Source organism: Nomascus leucogenys, chromosome 14, assembly GCF_006542625.1.
Source record: "Nomascus leucogenys isolate Asia chromosome 14, Asia_NLE_v1, whole genome shotgun sequence".
In the NCBI taxonomy this organism is placed as follows: Eukaryota; Metazoa; Chordata; class Mammalia; order Primates; family Hylobatidae; genus Nomascus; species Nomascus leucogenys.
This window is the reverse complement of record NC_044394.1, coordinates 77,203,640-77,223,507: the sequence shown is the minus strand read 5'-3', so window position 1 is coordinate 77,223,507 and position 19,868 is coordinate 77,203,640. Positions and strand designations below refer to the sequence as shown.

Genomic DNA, 19,868 nt, shown 5'->3' with positions numbered 1-19,868 from the left:
GTGTCTTTCAAGGAATTGGTCCATTTCGTGTCAGTTATCAAATTTGTAGGCATGGAGCCATTCAAAATATTTATTTTTTCATTGTCTGTGGGATCAGTAGAGATATCCCTCCTTTATTGCTGATATTAATAATTCACATCTTTGCTCTTTTTTCATGGTTGGCATGGTTAGAAATTTACTAGTTTTATTGATCTTTTCAAAGAATTGGCTTTTGGGTTCATTGATTTATTTTCCAATTGTTTTCAATGCCAATTATTTCTGCTTTAATTTTAATCTTTTTCTCTTGCATTTTTTAAATTTAATTTGATATGTTTTTCTATTTCCATATATATATAAAATCTCCCTAATATATGCATTTAATGCTGTTTCTCTCTAAAATAACTACTTTTTGTGCATCTCACACATTTTGTTAAGTAAAATTTTTATTTAATTTAGTTTAGAATATTTTTAAAATTTCTCTAGAGACTTCTTTGACCCATGTGCTAGTTAGAAGTGGGTTGTTTAACCTCCAAATATTTTGGGATTTTTTTTTTTAACCTATTTCATTGATTTCTAGTTTAATCCCATTGTATTCTTACAGCATACTTTTTATGATTTCTATTCTTTTAAATGTGTTGTATGTTATAAGATGCCCTCTATCTTGGTGAATGTTCCATGTGAGCTTGAGAAGAATGAGCATTCTGCTGTTGATGAAGTATTCTACAAATGTCAAATAAATACCACGGATTGATAGTGTTGTTCAGTTCAACTATATTGGGGGAACCTGCCCCTAGTATTTCAATGTAGGTTATTTCTATTTTCCATAAGTGTCAGCTGGCTGAAAATTAAAGAGAGACAGTACAAAGAGAGGAATTTTACAGCTGGGCGACCGGCGGTGACATCACATATTGGTAAGACCGTGATGCCTGCCTGAGTCTCAGACCAGCAAGTTTTTATTAAGGGTTTCAAAAGGGGAGGGGGTGTAAGAACAGGGAGTAGGTACAAAGATCACATGCTTCAAAGGGCAAAAAGCAGAACCACTAATAAGGGTCTAACAAAGATCACATGCTCCTGAGGGAACAGGACAAAGGGCAAAAGCAGAACCACTGATAAGGGTCGATGTTCAGCAGTGCATGTATTGTCTTGATAAAAATCTTAAACAACATAAAACAGGGTTTGAGAGCAGAGAATTGGTCTGACCACAAATTTACCAGAGCGGGGTTTCCCAACCCCAGTAAGCCTGAGGGTTCTGCAGGAGACCATGGCTTATTTCAGTCCTTATCTCAACTGCACAAGACAGACATTCTCAGAGCGGCTGTTTATAGACCTCCCCCCCAAGAACACGTTCCTTTCCCAGGGTATTAATATTAATATTCCTTGCTAGGAAAAGAATTTAGCAATATCTTTCCTACTTGCACGTCCGTTTATAGGCTCTCTGCAAGAAGAAAAATATGGTTCTTTTTGCCCAACCCTGCAGGAAATCAGACCTTGTGGTTGTCTTCCCTCGTTCCATAAAAATCACTATTATTCTGTCCTTTTTCAAGGTGCACTGATTTCATATTGTTCAAACACACATGTTTTACAATCAATTTGAACAGTTAACACAATTATTATAGTGGTCCTGAGGTGATGTACATCCTCAGCTTACGAAGATAACAGGATTAAGAGATTAAAGTAAAGACAGGCATAAGAAATTATAAAAGTATTATTTGGGAGCTGATAAATGTCCATATTAAGATGAAATCTTCACAATTTATGTTCCTCTGCCACAGCTTCAGCTGGTCCCTCCGTTCGGGGTCCCTGCCTTCCCGTAACACAACTACATGGTTACTGATTGTTTGCCTGCTGGATCTGTCAATTAATGATAGAGGTATGCTACATTTTTAACTACAATAGTAGTGTGTCTATTTTTCCTATAGTTCTATCATTTTTGGTCTCACTTATGTAATACTCTTATTGGGTACATATGCAGTAAGAATTGTAATGTCTTCTTAGAAAATTGACTACTTTGTCAATATATAATTCTCTTTTTTATCTCTGATAATTTTTCTTGCTCTGATGGCTGCTTTGTCTGAAATTAATATACGTATCCTAGCTTTGTTTTGATTAGCATTCACATAGTACATCTTCTTTACCTTTTTTCACTTTATCTGTATCTTTATATTTAAAGTGGATTGTTTTGTAGAAACATATAGTTTTTTTAATCTACTCTAACAGACTGTATTTAAATTGGTATATTTAGATTATTCACATTTAAAGTGATTATAGATATAGTTGGATTAATATCTACCATATTATAACTGTTTTTTCTTTGGTGCACTTATTCTTTGTTTCTTTTCTTTTGGTCTTCCACTGTTTTTCTGCCTTCTCTGGCTTTAAATGAGCATTTATATGGCTCTATTTTATCTTTTGGCATATCAAGTATACTTCTTTAAAGAAATTAGTGTTTGTTTTAGTGTTGGCATATACAACTAATATATACAATATACAACTAATTTACATCCACTTTCAAATAACACTATACCACTTCATAGTCACTGTAAGTACCTTATAACAGAGTATTCTTAATTTCTCCTTCCCATTTCTTATGACATTTCTATCACTCATTTAAATTATCTATAGGCTATTACCACCAGTCTTAGATCAGCTAAGGCTAAGAAAAATAGGTTTTATTTTACCTTTTTACTTCTCAGTGATCTTTTACGTAGGTCTGAGTTTCTAACCTGTATCATTTTCTTTCTCTCTGAACATTTTAACATTTTTTGCCTAATAGGTCTACTGGCAACAGATTCTTTCAATTTTTGTTTCCCTAAGAAAGTCTTTATTTCCCCTTCACTTTGACAAAAATTTTGGGAACTATTGAAAAGTTTGCTGGATATAGAATTCTAGATTAGTGGGTTTTTATCTCCCAATACTTTAAATATTTTACTCCACTCTCTTATTACTTTCATTGTTTCTGAAAATAAGACTGATGTAATTCTTAATTCTGGTCCTTTATAGGTTAAGTGTTTTGATTTCCCCTTTCTGCTTTCTTGCTTCTTTCTAGATTTTTTATTTGTCTTCAATTTTCTGCAGCTTCAATATGAGATGTCTTGATGTAAATATTTGCGTGTGTTTATTTTGCTTGGAGTTCTCTGAACTTCCTGTGCATCTGTAGTACAATGTCTGTTTTTAATTTTGGAAAATGGTCAGACATTATTACTTCAAATACTTCTGTTTTTTTTTCTGTCTTTATTATTCTTCTGATACTATCATTATGCATATATTATTCCTTTTGTAATTGTCCCAACCTTCTTCATTTTTTTCTGTTTATTTCATTTTTTCTCTTTATTTTTCTATTTAAGAAATTTATATTGACATACCTTCAAGATCACTGGCAATTTCTTTGGCAGTATCTACTCACTGGTGAGCCCAATAAAAAGAATTTTCAGTTTCTATTATAGTGTTTTGACTTCCTTTTTATTCTTTTCTTAGAGTTCTCATCTTTCTGCTTATATTACCTATCCATTCTTGCATGTTCTCCACTTTTTCCATTATATCCCTTAGCATATCAATCATTGGAACTTTAATTTCCCAGTCTGATAACTCCAAAATCTCTGCTCTATCGGAGTCTGGCTGTGATGCTTTCTCTATCTCTTCAGACTGTGTTTTTTCCCTTTGAGCATGATTTATAATTTTTGTTGAATGTCCGACATTATATATTCAGTAAACGAACTCAGGTAAATAGATCTTGAGTGTGAGGTTTCATGTTTATCTGGCTAGGTGTAAGGCTGCGTTTACTGGGTTTCCCCAGAGACTCCTTCTTAAATAGAGTCTTAAAGCTATAGGCTTGTTATTATACATGAGCCCTTTATAGGTGGTGTAAAGTGTTGGTGAAGAGGAGATGTTCTATAGTCTTCTGACAAGGTCTCAGGTTTTTCACAAGACTGTGCCCCTGAGCTGTTACCTTCATGAATGCCGTTCAGCTCCCTCCCCACTTTACTTCCCTTTTATTAGAGCTTTGTGAATCCCAAATCACTTAGGCTTTGGTAAAGTAGTTTTCCCTGAGGGCAAACATCATTAAGGAGGTCAAAATTTTAAGCATATTTCAAAACGGTTACTTTTCCTCTCCCCCTGACAGAAGCAAGAGGGGAGATTTTGTTTGTTTATTTGTTTGTTTGTTTTTCCAATCTTTATTCTGAGAACCTGATGAGTTTCCTGGAACTAAAACTGATAAATATGTAGGGCCTCACCATTGATCTCTAAAGCTCACAATCCAATGGGTGGGTTAGAGATGGAAAAAAATAATTGCAATATAGTGAGCTAAACACTTCATAAAAGGAGGGTATGATTTGAATCTGCCCTAGGAATAGTGAGTCTTATGTCTGAGTAAAAATTGAGGGTGGATGAGATGGAAATTTGGGAGAGGGATGAAGGGGCATTCCAGGCCATGGTATGGTATAAGCCCATGCAAAATAGTAAAATACTTCATAGTAAAATATTGCTTGCATGTTAAACATGTTTTTCCAACTGTGACATCATTAGAAGGCTGATATTTAAAACAAGAAAAAGCAGATTCTTATTCTCTGTCAGACCGTTATTTGCCTCTAGCCCAATGTCACTGTGACAGTTAACTTCCCATGTAGTGCTCAAGTGGCAGGTCAAGTGCTATGTCCTATATGAGGTGCTTTCTTGATGCTGCACCCCATTTAATTAAAACAACCATTTTTAAGACATTGTAATTGCTGGTTTACACATGGACAAGGGTCCCTGTCTTGCTCAAAGGACCCTTACCTCTTCTCTGGCAAGGAGCTTGCTTTTTCATCTCAGCATCTCTGCCACCTAACCAAGACCTTACCATGATACTTACTCACAAATGAACACATAGGGTGGTGCTTACTGCCATGTGTGATGCAGGACTTTAGTCTCACAGCATAAGTCCAGTCTCTCTTGTTTAGTGGCTGTGTGACTTTAGGCAAGTTAATTAACCTTTCTGACTTTTAGTTTTCTAAATAGAAACAAAAAATAAAATACAGAAATTTAATACACGTGAAGCACTAAGTGCAGTGTTTATTTGCACAATGAACTTTCCATAAGGGATAGCTATTTCTAATTATTGTTTGGTGAATAAGCAAAGGGTGATCTGTCAGAATACTTTAGATGGAGACTGTCACAGATTTCCAGGGACATATACAATGTGTTACGCTTTGTAGCACACTGTAAGAATACCTGCTTTGGCCACACGCAGTGGCTCACACCTTTAATCCCAGCACTTTGGGAGGCTGAGGTGGGTGGACCACCTGAGATCAAGAGTTCAAGACCAGCCTGGCCAACATGGTGAAACCCCGTCTCTACTAAAAATACAAAAATTAGCCAGGCATGGTGGCGGGCACCTCTAGTCCCAGCTATTTGGGAGGCTGAGGCAGGGGAATGACTTGAACCCAGGAGGCAGAGGTTGCAGTGAGTCTAGATTGTGCCACTGCACTCCAGCCTAGGTGACAGAGCTAGACTCCATCTCAAACAAAACAAAACAAAACAAAACAAAAAGCAAGAGCACCTCTTTCACATAGATTCCTGTTGCCCTAAGGTAGGTTGATTCAGGTAGGTTAACCTCGTTGGGTCTCAAGTCCCTCATCTTTTAAATGGGGGTCATTTAATTGGTTGCCATGAGGACTAAATGAATAAATATCAATGTTAAGTGCTTAGAACAGTTCTTGATATATAGCAGTCACTCTGTAAGTCATAGCTACTATTATTAGTAGTATTATCAGCAGTAATAGTAGCAGTACAAACTATACCCTGCGGTTGTTTTCAGGCTTACATAAATGGGGAACTGTATGTGAAATATTTGGCCCCATGCAGGCATAGAGACATCTCATTAGATGTTAACTGTTAGCCTCTCTTTGGTGGTGCACCCATTCTATTTCTTAAAAGCAGCACCTTGGGAGGAGGCTCTCTGCCTCCCATCTTCTCTGCTAGGGGATACATCAGCCCCAAGAACACCCTCTCCCTCACTTTCCCACTCCTCTCTAAGTGATTTCATTCTGTACATGAGACACTTTGATTTTTATGTGAGAAGCACAAAGCATCTTTCATAGAATTTTAGCTTCAAAGACAACATCAAAAGGTTGTGTTTGATGTTTCCGAAGGCAGCATTTCACTTCATGACTATTCAACGACAGGTGATTTGACTGATACTTCTTTGTCAGTGTTCACCCAGATGTTTGGCACAGCTTGACAAGGAGAGTGTCTGAGCGCCGCTCTTCTGTCACTGTCAAGAGCCATATGGGAATATACTTGAAATCCAACAACAAAGATACACTCCTCCTCAGCTTTTCTGTTCACTATACGGTCATATCAATATCCTTGAATGACAAACACACTCCAGCATCCATCCTGATGGTAACTTACATCATGTGAGTCATGAGTTCAAGGAAAGTCTAATCTGCTGCATTCTAATCTGACCTCCAAACAGCCCTGGAGATTATTATCCAGTAACATTATTTCCTTACTTCCCTTCTTTATACTCTAGGTATTATAGGAGACAATAAAAGAAGATAAAAATGAGACGAGTAAAAAAAATGAAGAAACAAAAATAAAAAATGACTAGAATGAGGTAATAAAGTTGAAACTTTGAATGTGTTCACAAAGTGGTGGTTAAAAAAAATACAAAACAACAACCCAAATAGACAAGTGGGTGTTTTTTTGTTATTGTTGTTGCCTCTTGTGCTCGAAGTTGTCTGTCTTTATTTGGTACAATGAGGCAAAATCACAGTTAAAGAGTAAATGCAAATATCACAATTTCTGACTTCATTTAGCCTCACTGCATTTACCAAAGCTGTGTATAACATCTTGCCTATTCAAAATATAACATATGGACCATGTGGGTGAGAGTGCTAAAAGAGCCTTCATTTGTGCAGTCTTTGACTGGGGAGGCTTCAAAACAACCTGAATGTTAAGTTGCTATTTAAAAAAAGAGATAAAATTTTGACTTTTAAAAACCATTGAAAAGAAAGGAAAAGATACCATAGGTGAAGAGTTTCCTAATGTCTGCAGGGAAGGTTAATGGAGACCTCTGGGAGAGCAGGAGTATTCTGAGGTGCCCCTGCCACAAGAGGGCTCCCTGGGGTTGGGGGTGGGTGCAGAGTCAGTGAGAAATCTCCAGAGCAGGAGGGTGCAGGCTTGGAAGCCTTTGAATTCTAACAAAGAATGTGTTTGAACTATTGAGGTGTGTATATACACTTTCGTGTGTGTGTGTGTGCATATGTGTTGGCAAGAAAACCCCTCTTTATTAGCATCATTTTGTTTGCAACAAAACCCCTCTTTATTAGCATCTCAAAAAGAAAAGTTTCAGTAGTACACCTGGGAATCTATCATTTGCTTCTGCATTGCTTCTATAAAGTTGCATTCTTCAAAAAGGAACTCCTTTTCAGTTTAGGTCAAAATAGATTGGAGAACAAACTAACTTTCAGAGATATTTTAGTGAATTTTGGGCCAGTTATATAAAAGTTGTGTGTGTGTGTGTGTGTGTGTGTGTTTGCAAGAAAAATCCTCATGCTTCTTTGTAGTAGAATCTGTATCAAGGAAGACCATGGATAGGAAAGGAAAAATTTTAGAAATCTACCAGAGGTGGAGTACATGGCAAGTTGTATGAATGTTACATTTTAAAAGTTCAATCTCTCACTAGTGAGAATTTGCAAAGTAGGGCTTTTAAACACCTTTCAAATGTGTTTAAATAAAAATAGTCTGATTTATTATAGAAAACTGTATTTTCTATTTTAGAAATAGCTAGAACTATTTTAATATGAAATCTTCTTTATTTAAATATGTGCAACTTGTTGCATTTTGTATAGATAATGAATAGAATTTCAATGTAGTTGTTAAATTAAAGTCTAAGAGTTTCATTTCATCATATACGTTTTCCTTCCAATCTTTGGGTGACAAATTTCAAGGTCTAAAAGAAAATTAAATCACATTTTCAGTTGAAGCTATGTTTATTTGATCAATGTAGGTCACTGTTTTAATATACACATGTTAAATGACACCAGCTCTCCCCTCTCCTGCTGAGGGATCTGCAGTCTGCAAAGCACACGACTCATGCAGTTGGGTAGTCCTGGGCTTGAAGCTGTCTTTTTCTTGCACAAATCTCTTGACTTCAAACAATACATTCACTAAACTATTTTGCTACTTGTTTATGTCTAAAATACAAATGATAATTCCTACTTGGTAGTGTTCTTTGGGGACTGAATAAATGATGTATATTAAAAGTTTGGTTCATGGTAAGTTGTCCTTCAATAAACAGTGTTATTATGGAGAAAAATGGTAAATTCCATTCCTCCTAGAGCAGGGGTTATTTAGCCAAGGTCCATCTGTATTTCCACTAAGCGCAAACTGAAATTTAACATTTCCCTCCATTTTGAATATAGGCAGCAAATTGCATCACATTTGGGAACAGTTTGGGGGCCCCAATTATGGCTTTGTGAAGTATTGCTTATATTTGGATTTATGGAGTATATACAATTCCTGTCTCTCTTTGAACTATGGATATTCCATGTTCATGGGCAGGCATATTGTAGGCCTCAGGCCAAATCCAGTCCTCTATCTGTTTTTGCAAAGAAAGTGGTATTAACACAGCCATCTCTATTTGTTTACTATTGTCTAGGGCTGCTTTGGCTGACAAGGGTAAAGTTGAGCAGTTGCCACAAAGACCCTATGTCCTGTAAGCCTAAAATTTACCATCTGTTCTTTTCAGGTAAAGTTTTCCAACCCCTGAAATGCAAAATGCACCAGTTGCTACCTAGGTCAGATCATTGCTGCTTCATATACAATTCTTTTTCTGGTAGGAGTTGACAGCAAACGACATTCAACATCAAGTCCCTATCATGAACCAGCTACTCTGTTAGGTACAGGAAATGCAAAGAATAACAACAACAAAGCAGTTATTGCCCTAAGGGCTTTCTAGTTGGTAGTGGACATAATAACAAAACAAACAACTGCAATATACAACTGTGATGTAGGTAATCATAGTTGTATCATAAGTACATGTGACAGTGGTTCCTTCTGAAGTCAAACTTTATGATTGACTTAATTAAACTGTGTTGTTACTAAGCAAGTAGTTCAGGAAATGTACCTTCTATGTTTTTGTCCTCAGAGAATTAACATTTGCTTGAGGGAGCTGAAATTGTTAACTAAGCAAGACCCATGGGCCAGTATGCACTCATTCATGCATTGTATGCAACATGGAGTATAGGTCATGTGAGACCATGGTCTATAAGGGCAGTGTAGATGGTAGGCAGAGCACTGAAAAGATCTGGAATGGCCTCATGGAAGAGGATTGGGACCAGAGTCAACCCTCATGTATCTTGGTTTCTGTATGTCATTATGGAGTTACTACTTTACTGGTCTCAATCAATTTTTTTATCGATGGCCTGATTTTGGAGGAAACAGAAGTAACACTGTATACAGCAATATTGACTTTACAAGTAATTTCTTAATAATAGGTTTCTTTATGGCTATATGATTTATTTACTTTGTTATAATCATTTTCACAGGGAACATCTCCTGACCTTGACTGTAATCTTAAGAGACACTGAGTAACTTATCACATCCTCATCAAAGAACAAACTTTATTGTTTAAGTCTCTGCTCTCCCTGTGCAGCTCATTTATGATTTGATGGATATTTGTCATCTTACCTTTTCTCTTGTGGAAATAAACGAAGACCACTAACAGAAAATAAACAGAGGTGATTTATTCAAAGCTATCTGTTCCAGGGAGTTAGTTACTATTACTTGTTTTTTGCATAAATGCAAAGTCAAGTACAAGTATAAAAGCTTTATAAGGTGATAAAAGAGAAGGCTTCAGGTATTGAAGGTTGTTGGCCTGTTGAAGGCTATTGACCTGGGGACGCTGGAGACAACCTAATCAGAAATGAGGCATCCCTTGTGATTGATTTGGGAGCATATGTGGCTTTCTTTTGTTGGCCCTGTGTTAGAAGTAAGAGCAAAAAGTAGGGGAGCTGCCATTCATTGACCAAGTCCTGGCCAACATGAGTTGATTGCGGCAGAGGTTGTGATTTGGTTTCCCAGGCTGTTAGCTACAGATTGCAGGTCAGAGTCCTAATGTTATATACAGTCTGGCTGTTGTCCCTTTGTTTACTTTAGTCTCTGACTTTCCAATCTGAGTAGTTTCAAGTGTTTAGCCCATCCCATCTCCATAACCATTTCAGTTGTTCTTATTTTCATGATCTTCAGTTTTATTTTTTCTTGAACTGCAGGGGAAAGAGCTGGCCATCCATTACAGACACAGATTTTGTCTATGTTTATACACAGCACAGATGATCAAAATTTTTGTTTTGTTTGTTTTTTCTATATGAAGATGATGTTTAACCTGTCCTACTGAAACACCATGTTTTGATGGATGTGTTGGTTTTTAATTTAATTTAGTTTAAGTTTAGTTTTCCATTGTAACATATTGAGTCTGTAGTGGCTCCCTCTTTTAGTGAAGGTTCTCTAGAGGGACAGGACTAATAGGATAGATGTATATATTACATGAAAGGGAGTTTATTAAGGAGTATTGACTCACATGATCACAAGGCGCAGCCCCACAATAAGCCATCTGCTAGCTGAGGAACAAGGAAGCCAGTCCAGTTCCCAAAACCTAAAAAGTAGGGAAGATGACAGTATAGCCTTTAGTCTGTGGCTGAAGGCCCGACAGCCCTTGGCAAACCACTGGTGTAGGTCCGAGAGTCCAAAAGCTGAAGAACTAGGAGTCCTATGTTCAAGGGCAGGAAGCATCCAGCATGGGAGAAAATTGGAGTCCAGAAAAGTTAGACAGTCTAATCCTTCCACGTTCCTCTGCCTGCTTTTATATTAGCCATGCTAGCAGCTGATTAGATGGTGCCCACCCAGATTGAGGATGGGTCTGCTTCTCCTAGTCCACTGACTCAAATGTTAATCTTTTTTGGCAACACCCTCACCGACACACCCAGGAACAATACTTTGCATCTTTCAGTCGAATCAAGTTAACACTCAATATTAACCATCACACTCCTCATTTTTATTTTGGATTGAATAGGTAGCTAAAAACCTGTAGTCTAAGTAGAGGTGTTTTTTTTCTTTCTACACTTATAACTGGCAGAATAATCCTGGGCCATGCCTACTGCTTCCTCAAGGGAGATGTCCCTGCTCCTGACCCTTTTGTCCCCAGTCCATTGTGTGCCTAGGGAAGACATTATTCCTCAGGTTCTGACTGATTGAGGTGGGCATCTCATCCAAGTATGGGGGGTCTACATGCTTTGTAAGTGGTTTATGCCAAGACCTGCTGGACCAATATGAATCTCTCTCTTGGAAATTTACGCTGAAAAATATGAAGAGATAGAAGAAGCTGGAACTGGGCTCTGAAACTAATAGGATGCTTCAAGAAAGACCAAGAGGTAGAATATGAGTTTAAGGAAGGTGAATTTAGGAGAAAACAAAAATTACGGCTAATCAGAAGCCATGATGTAGAGTGAATGTTTGTATAGAAATAGAAGAAGTCAGAGGGGAGGAAACAGTGTAATTAAACTAAAGAAGCAGAAGCACAGAGGAACTGAGATACATAAGGAGCACAGGAAAACTCAGATTTTTGATGACTTATAATGTTCTAAGGTCTTACCATATTATATATGTTATACTATATAAATACATTTATTATCTGACTCCTCTGTAAGAATGAAAGAAAGCTGTAGGCAACACCATAAGCCTGAAAAGACAAAAAGCAGAATTTGGGCCCACCAAGGTAGCCAAGATAGGTTTTTATGGAATCAACATTCAACTTCGGTAATTTTCTTCATCACTCGTTTGTTTCCTTTTGCATTGATTTCTGCTCTTCTCAGCATTCTCTTATAGACAGCAAAGATTTGGCTCTGCCCTTCATATTCAGTCTAAAACCTCTGCCTTTTAATTGGAGTGTTTATATAAGTTACATAAAAAGTAATGATTGAGAATTATGTTAATTAGTATATATTGAATTAATAAATAAGGTTTATAATTTTATGATTCTATAAAAGTTATTTGCATTGATTTGGAACTTTACTGTTAGCAGATCTCAGTGGCTGGTACAGGCTAAAAGTTTTTATTTTGTAATTTACAGATCATTGTTAAAAATATAGATAAGTTGGAATCCAATGATATGCCTTACTAAGCCCAATATTTAACTTTTTCATTGACAAAATGTGATTTTAGTAACTTTCTTGTCTTTGAGTAATAAGGCAATATATAGACTACCTAGGGGATATACATATTAAGTAGCCTTTCCTAAAACTTTCCTTTTGATGAATTAGTTTTTTTCTAAGAATAGATTTTTTAGATTGAATATTGAGAATGAAAGGTGTAATTATAAGAGGACTAGACAGAAAGCACTAATGATAACCCAAAACATGTGATTCTACATATTAACACAATAATTTCTGAAGCTAAAAAATTAAATTCTATGTTGAGTAAAGTTGAGTATGAAAGTACAAATCAGACCATGAATATTGGCAAAATATAACACAACCATGTTTTAGAAGAAACTCAAATTGTGTGTGTCTTTGTGTGTTTGCACACAAAGCTGTAAAATCTGCATTATCTCACCTAAAATATTTTTTAAATTTATTTATTTTCATATTATTGTATTTTATTACAGTATGTGTAGTGTATACTAACTTAGGGGGATATATGTAAACAAAATTAAAGTCATGGGGAAAATGGCATCTTGCTTCAATCTTCAATTTAAAGTTACTCTTAACAATCCATTTATGCCATTATGTCAAATTTTAGTCATCCCTGCAGAATTTTAGACAAATGAAAAGAGATAAGGTAACACCAAAGAATTAAGCACAGAAAGTGATATTGATTAAAAAGTTGAAAGAAAAATCTACCTTGACTAGAACTGAACATTCAGATCTATCTCTCCAGAGGAAAATCTAACTTGAATCATAATGGTTCGTATTTTGACTAGTTCATACCAAGTCAATTAGCCACTTATGACTTGAAAATACCTTTCCTCAGCTGCATTTGACTATCTAAAATCCTACTGAGCATGCTGTTGGGCATGTCTTATTCCTCTGAAATGAAACGAGATGAAAGTCATCTACTTTCTAAAAACCAGAAAATCAGTTTACTTGTGATTTAAATTTCAAAAAATAGTTTGAGAAAAACACAAAAAGAATCAACTGTTTAAAGTCTTATCTTTTCTTCACTGCACAGCAGCTACTTCTACCAAAAACAAGGAGTATGTGGATACTTTCTAAGAACTCAAAAATGGAAAACCAATATCAGAAGTCTGGGTGCATGAATATATGTGCACACGTATGTACAGACTTAATCTCTATATCCCACAAAACAGATTTTAATAGGTAATCTCAACATTCTAAATTCAGAAAGCAGAGATAAGCAGTTTTGTTTCTAAATCAGTGGTATTACTAGATGAAATGTTTAGTAGAATACTGCACCTATAGTTCAGCAGTATTTTGATTATATCCCATTTAAAAAATCAAAATAATAAGCACATTCTTCTAACAGCAATGAATTCTCCCACTTTTTATTTATTTTGACACACTGATATTTCCATAAACTTGCAAGTGGAAGATAAGCTGTTCAATAAAAGCCTTCTTACATATATAGTATACAGAAATTATTTTAAAAGTCTGCTTATATAATAGATTATTTTGGTACTAACAAAAAATTAAGATACAAAGAATTGGGTAGAGAGGAAACCATCACTAAACCAAGACACACAGAGCTTTTCTGCACTTCATTTCAGGAAAAAAATTTCCAAGTAATTCTTACTGTGTTAGAAGAATAAAGTACGTTTGTCATAGTATACATTATTGTATTCCCTTAAAGCAAGGACTATTTAAAATTTTTAAATTAAACAATGTCCAGGCTAACTTCTGTCTGTACATTCAGGAATAATCGTATCACTGGTTACACACAATTTTCTCCTCATGCAAAAAACTCCCCTCCAAAAAAACAACAACAACAAGAACCTCAGTTAGTTGTTTTCTTAAGTCTAAGTAAGCCAAACAAACTAATAATAGCAATTTAATTAGCAAGCTGTAAATCAGGGAGGTATAGAAATTCAGCAGTTAAACTATTTCCTGTCAGTAATTGAGTACTGCTGCTACTCAATTTATTTTCTTCATGTATTAGAAGAATTAATAGGCATTGATGGTGAAAATAAGAATTTCAGTATCGCAGCAAATGACAGAAGGTGAGAGAAAGAGTTCCTAATGTTGTGACAATCTTAATGATCCTTTAAAAGGTAAAGGATTGTGTGCGTATGTGTGGAAAGGAGTAGGAAATAAAAGAAGAAGGTTAAGACAGATATTTAAAGAGAATGCTGAGATAGCTCCATTAGAATATTTATTTCAAAAAAACTGCTCTGAAGTCTGTCCAGTGTACCAAAAACATAAAAAACAAAAAACAAAACAAAATAAAAAACAGAGCCAACATCAGTGCAAGTTTAATCTGATAATTTATTTGTGGGAAAAAGCTAGTTTTGATGAGAAAAAGTTCAGTCCTTTCCTCGTAAATACAAAGAAACTCAACAGGAATTTTAAAGGTAGTAGGCTAGAAAATGCAACAGTAACTCTTACAATCCTTTTCAATTAAACAGACAAATCAAGTTGCAGACAAGTGTTAAAATACTATTCAGCCTGAATATTTATCAGTCTATATATCCTGTTGTTCAATTGGCTTTCGATTAAAAAAAACCCAACACACTTTATAAGAGATACCACCACATTTAGAGTGATGAAAATAAATTAGTTCCTCTCCCCCTTAAAGATACTGTTTAACTTCTAAAGCATAAAAAGCTACATACTATCTTATACATATTAACAAGTGTTTTTACATAAGTAATGCAGTTTTGGAATGATGATATTACACTGTATTTGTGGTAAAGTACTAGGCACAATAATATATATATCAATTAGGCATTTTCAGTCTAATCAGTCTCTAAGGTTATCATTTAATTCTTGGCAGTTTATAATAACTGGTATGCATTTTGGTACTTAAGTCATGAATTGTGGAAAACAAGAAGCAATGTATTATAGTAACAGGGTTTATATCCAACAGTTGCAGTGTTGAACAAATCTATGAACTTTGTGATTTGTTTAGCTGTTGGTCACTTGCAGTAGATCCTTAATTTGATTCTTTCGTATTCATGCTTTCTCCATCTGTAGTCTATAACATTTCTTCACCTTCGTCATCATCTTGTAGGTCTTTTGAAACTAATTGTCTAGCTAGTTTGATATTGAGTCCTTCACTGTAGTGAAGCTTCCTTTTCATTTCAAATTGTCTGTTTTTTTCTCCTTCTTCAGCTAAGAGGTCCTCCTCTCCACTGCTTTCCTGTTCCTGAACCCAATCCTTTGGCTCCAAGCCTTCAGCAGCAGCTAATTTCTTAGCTAAGATATCTGATACCATGGTTTCAGTGGTTTCTGTATCACTACATGCATATTCATCATCACCCATTATACCATGGTAAGGAGGGCTTGGTTCATCTATTTTCATTAAACCATAGTCTTTGTCTGCTGGACGATATGTCAACAGGATGTTCAATTCATCCCACTTCTAGCATTTTTTACTCAGCTCCTCATCGACACTTCTGGGGGGCTGTTCCGACAATGCCACCATAGAGGAAGTCCTGGAGGTCTTGTTCTTCAGGATCCCCTTGATGGGCTGGTGCGAGGCTGCTATTGCCCGGGACTTGGACTGTGGGCTCAAGGTCCGTGAAGAGAAGGGTCGGGCACTAGCAGAGACCTGCAAGCAGCCACAGAGCCTGCTCAGGGCTAAAGCGGCCACACCTGCAACTGCTGTCTCAGAAATGGCTACCAGAGAGGTTGTCAGGACACAACGACCCTGACGCCAGAGCCAAGGCTGAACTGGTAGCAGCTCCTTGTGTGCCCTTAGCCACTGGCACTTGACCCTTAGCCGCCTGCAGTTGACCCACTGCTCACGGGGAGACACTGGCCGAAGATTTTAAAGGGTATATCAGAAAGGATGAGTTAAGTTGTGCTGCAGTAATAAGCAGCCCCAAATCAGCAACTTGCCACACAGTTTCTTTTGTTTGTTTTTTAATTACACTCTTTTTCTCTCACGGCCAGCAGGAGGTTTGCTGCAGCTACTTAGGTATTCAGGCTGCAGAGACTCTGACTTTACATGGCTTTTATGATCTAGGTGCTGGAGAAAATGTTGCAGTTTGTTTGTTTGCTCTTAGAGTTTCTGCCCAAAAGTGATACTTAACTATTTCAACTCATGTTTCACCATGAAAGCAAGTTACATGTCCATGCCTAATTTCAAAGGGCAGGGAAAGTAGATCCTACCATGTGCTTAGAAACAGAAGAAGAAGAAGCTGAAATTTTCTTTAATTTAATTTAATTTTTTATTTTTAAATTTTTTATTTTGTAGAAATGGGGTTTTGCCATGTTGCCCAGGATGGTCTCAACCTCCAGAGTGCAAGTGATCTGCCTGCTCTGGTCTCTGAAAGTGCTAGGATTACAGGTGTGAGCTACCATACCTGACCTCTGAATTTTTCTAAACATCACTAATGACTACCATAAAGGGTAGTTTTTACTTTGGCTATGAATGAAGATCCACAAACAGGGCAGAATGCCTAAGCATAGAAATCCGTGGCAACTTGGTGTTCCCTTTCTGTTGATACACCTCCTTTCTTCAGGAAAAAAATGACCCTGGGAAAGTGCATGATGACATCTAAGGTTGTTCTACTTATGCCTTTCGAGTATTAATTTTTTAAAATGGCTCCTTAATTACATATTGAGTTAAAATTCTTTTTCTTTGAATGAGAAAGAAAAAGTGTTGGAAGAAGGCAGGAAAAGAGGCCAAGAGTAACAAAAAACAGATGGGAATAATAGAAAAGCAATAACAAAATGGCTTATTTAGATTCAACCTTCTCAATCATTACTTTTTATGTAAATTATATAAACACTCCAATCAAAAGGCAGAGGTTTTCAGACTGAATACAAAAGGCAGAGCCAAATCTTTGCTGTCTATAAGAGAAAGCTGAGAAGAGCAGAAATCAGTGCAAAAGTAAACAAACAAATGATGAAGATAATTAAAGAAGTTGAATGTTGATTCTGTGAAAACCTATCTTGGCTACCTTGGTGGGCCCAAATTCTGCTTTTTGTCTTTTCAGGCTTATGGTGTTGCCTACAGCTATTACTGGCTTCTCTGCCGCTTAGTGGTCACTCACTGACCAGCTTCTCAGACTCTTCCTATGGTCCATGAATCAAAAAATATTTTGAGAAGAAAAGCAATATGCAGATAAATAGGTGCACCTTAAGTACTTCCTTTCTCCTTCAAAATCTGGACACTCAAATCTTTGGAGTACCTCAGACACTCTCCAATTTCTTTAAAAGGATTTAAAATAAATTTGTAAGTATTCACAGTGGGAATAATGTCATTCTGCTGCAAGCCATTCCATTACAGCCAGAAGAGAAAATTATCTGTAAATGATTATTGACTAGCACTGATTAATGTCCATGGATTTGGCCTTGTTGTGAAAGTATTTTGCATCCTCTAAATACAGGTATGTCTATTGAGTTATTTATAATAATATTAGTATTAGTAGTAGTAGTGATGGTGGTGGTGGTGGTAGTAGTAGTAGCATTTGCAATTTAACTTAGTGTTGGATCTGTAATTCATTGCTTAAAATATTTAAGAAATTTAGCTTTACAACTATAGACTTAAAAATACAGTCATTTCGTATACCAAAAAATGCCTTTCACATCCAGGCAATATAGTCAAAGGAAGTAGAAATTGCCAAAACTCTCATAGTCAAAGCTTGAAATAGTTGCTATAATTAATTCATATTTCTATCTCTGAGACAGTGACTACCTACCTATTAAAATGTCTGTCTGACTTTCAAGAAGAACTGGATGACTATCAGCAAAATATGATTCAAATAAGACAAAAATTAAGCTATACGTTTAATCATAGGAAATTTAATATTTTCGAAATGTTTCAAAGTTATGCTTGTAATCCTAAAGCTGCTAAATATATCAAAAACCAAACAAGCATGAATTTTGAAAGGCAGTGTGTCACCATAATGTTAAAAGTCTTTTAGAATACTTCTGTGTCTCTATAAGTAAAAAAATTTTAGCAAAAGGAAAGAACGATAAATTACTATGTGAAATGTATGCTGTTGTTGGTTAGTTAATAAAAAAAAAAGCAGCCTACAAGAAACAAAAAAATGCATATTTTTTTCTCCAAAAGCCTGCTGTTAAATTGATAATGCAGCTTCTATTTGATGGTGTCATCAAATCGAGGAAACAATTTGTTTCTGTATTAGAGTATGGAAGTACATGTTTTTCTCATAGCTTTAATTTTCCAGCATTTTATCTGCAATCATTTTATTCTTAATTCACATACAATTGTTTGGTCTGTTGGTTGGTTGATTGGAAGGGCTCTGTGGCCCCCATCCCAACTCCTTTCTGTGTGCCTTACCAAGTTATATATCAAAAGGGCTTTTTGGCAGTTAATAGCTGATGCTTCTCTTGATTTGCTTCTTTTTGCTGATGTTGTGACCAAATCTTTCAGACATTTGTTTTTGTGCTTTTAAATGCAAATTCCAGTCTGTGGGAGAGAACACATTTTGAAAAATCTTGCCCCTTGCTTTGTGATTTGCATATTAGAATGACTCATGGTCTCCATTTCAGATTATTGCTGACCATGATATGCTCTGAACAGTTCCTAATTAAAATGGATGACTTTTACTTCTGGAGTTTTGCTGGGGTGTTCAATATATCCAATTAACTTTTACCTTTGAAGCCAAAATTACAATAAGCGCAACAGCACTCTGGATACTATGTCTGGGCTGTTTGAAAATATTTAGAGATTATTTAGGAAGATATAATTTGCTTGATTATGATCTTTCTAGATTTGGCAGAATTTAGAACTCTGTAACAATTTTTCATATTACATGCATTTTCTTGAAGTCGTTTTGAGTAGAGATACTTTTCAGGAGTATATTATGGGCCATTAATTAAACTCCATCAACGAATGTCAGCATTGAAATCATATTAAAAGTTGATCATTTTTAGATTGAAATTGTAGTCATTTTTGATTGAAGTTACAGACTGAGACTATAGTCTAAGGTCACATTGAATACTCATCTGCATAAATACTTCATCACCACCTTTGGGAGAGCAGGCCATCACCCTATCCCTCCCTCATGCATTTTATCTTTTTTTTATACGAATATCTAGAAATATTCACAGGCAAATGGCCAAGAAAGTGAGATCCCTAGGAAGTCAATATTAACATTTCCAACAAAGAAAAAGTCATTCTCATCCTCTCAGAGTGTGTGACTGACTAGAGAGTGTACTTGAAGGTAGAAGATAACCAGAAAACTGTTGCAGACTGTGCCTTAGGCACCTCTTTGATGCCACTTCTGCTCTTTTCAGACTCAGGTGTTTGGACACTTGGTCCTGGCTCGTCCACTACTGATTCTTCCTAGGTAGCCTCCCTAACTCATTTTATGAGGCCAGCATCATCCTGATACCAAAGCCTGGCAGAGACATATCGAAAAAAGAGAATTTTAGACCAATACCCCTGATGAACATCGATGCAAAAATCCTCAATAAAATACTGGCAAACCGAATCCAGCAGCACATCAAAAAGCTTATCCACCATGATCAAGTGGGCTTGATCCCTGGGATGCAAGGCTGGTTCAACATACGAAAATCAATAAATGTAATCCAGCATATAAACAGAACCAATGACAAAAACCATATGATTATCTCAATAGATGCAGAAAAGGCCTTTGACAAAATTCAACAGCCCCTCATGCTAAAAACTCTCAATAAATTAGGTATTGATGGGATGTATCTCAAAATAATAAGAGCTATCTATGACAAATCCACAGCCAA

The 19,868-nt window shown here is 36.1% G+C and overlaps 1 pseudogene; it reads right to left on the bottom strand.

The window, feature by feature from the left end:
* Positions 1–15,075: 15,075 nt before the first annotated feature.
* Positions 15,076–19,154, bottom strand: LOC100585554 (annotated as a pseudogene).
* Between the last annotated feature and the right edge of the window lie 714 nt (positions 19,155–19,868).